A 1962-nucleotide genomic window follows, 5' to 3' on the forward strand; every position below is an offset into this window, starting at 1 on the left:
GGGTCGGACTCAGCCGACCTGCGTCCCCTGTAGGTCGGCAACACCCGACACGCAGACCACAGCCCGAAACACGTTTTCGACAGTTTTAAAATGGTTTTCACAGGATTTATCCATTCCAGAGGTTCCCAACTGACTTAATATCATCCACAAGTGTGGTTAGGCCATTGTTGGCTGAAGATAAGGTGAAATCGCTCATTCTCATCCGAATACCCGCATCTGAGGCCTATAAATATAAGCCTAAGGCCTCCATTTTACGGATCTGAAATTTTATCAAGAGGGCGAGGTGTTGCTGGATTGAGGAGTCAAGGAGTACGAAATTTCAGCGAAGGTTTACGAGATCCCGACGAACTTCAGCACAAAGAGGAAGGTTTTTCGAAGGATCCAAACACGCATTTTTCCCTCGTCCGTTCCTTGAGATTAGGCTTAGTCTTAATCTCGAGAAGAGCTACTGATTTCGCTTAGTCGATTTCAGTGCTTCAAGCGAATACTTCCTTGGTGAAGTAGGAGCTCTGTCAATTTTTCGGCAACCAGATCTGATCCACAGTCGTCCACGGATATCAACATCTCCGGCACAGGCAAAGACACCCACGCAAGTAAGAGTTGATAAATAGTTCTTGCGTTTATTTCAAGAGAGTTGTAATTTTTATTTTGTTATTTGAATTTATTATAAATGATTAAAGTTGTAATGAAATCGATAATGAAGGCGACTTTCGACGAAAACAAAGAGAATTTAATACATTTTAAAGATAAGATAATAAAAAAAGATATATGAAATATAGATAATGAGACTAATATTATATGAAATAGCATGTATTCTTTTATTAGAAAAGTGGTTAAAGATATACAACAAGAATATAAATGTTGTAGATTAGATGGTAAGGAGAGTTGATGGTGGAATGAGAGTGGCAAAAGTGTAGGAATAGGGAAAATTAAAACAAATATATAAACTAGTAAGGAATGAAGGAAAAGAGAGATTAGTGAGAATAAAGACAAGGCCTATAAATTTTTTTATAAGAAGTTAGAATCTAAGGAGGGAGAGAAAGATATATATAAGCTTGTTAAGATTAGAGAAAGGAAGAGTATAGATTTGGGTAATATTAGATATATTAAAAAGTAAGGATCAAAGAGTTCTAGTGAGCGACAGAGAAATAAAAGAGAGGTGGAGGAGTTGCTTTTATCAATTGTTTAATGATAACCAAATAAGTGAGCAAAATAGAGATTTTGACCATATAGTGAACGATATGAACTACAGATATTGTCGAAAAATTAGGATTAGCGAGGTTAAAGATGCTCCAAAGAACATAAAAAGTAAAAGAGCCGTAGGACCAGATGATATTCCTATTAAAGATTAAATATGTTTTAGAGATATAGGCTTAGGATGGTTAACTACACAATTTAATAAGATTATTGAGACGAAAAGAATGTAGGATGAGTGGAGAATTAGTACTTTCATAACAATATATAAAAATAAATGGGATATAAAATGTTGTTCAAATTATCAAGGTATAAAACTCATAAGTCATCCTATGAAACTTTAGGAGAGGGTAATTGAACAAAGACTAAGAAAAGAGACAAGTATATCTAAAAATCAAATTGCTTTTATGCCTGGGAGGTCAATGTAGGCGTATAAAAATGCCTACAGGTGTCCGCACATAGCTCGAGATAGAGAGAAGATGACGAACATCGCTATCCGAGTCAAAGAGGATTATCTGATGCCGATAGGTGCATGAAACGAAACGGCGAACCGAGTGGCCCACGCGCTCGTCAAGCAATTCACACGTGTCAATTAGCGCGCGCGCGCCAATTAGCTCGTGCGCGTCGGTCAACACGCGCGCGTCAATCAGCTCGCGCGCGTCGGTCAACACGCACGCGTCGGTCAACATGCGCGCGTCGGTCAACACGCGCACGCCAATCAACACGCGCGCGTCAATTAGCTCGCGCACGTCAATCAACGCGCGCCCG

Source organism: Asparagus officinalis, chromosome 6, assembly GCF_001876935.1.
Source record: "Asparagus officinalis chromosome 6, Aspof.V1, whole genome shotgun sequence".
In the NCBI taxonomy this organism is placed as follows: Eukaryota; Viridiplantae; Streptophyta; class Magnoliopsida; order Asparagales; family Asparagaceae; genus Asparagus; species Asparagus officinalis.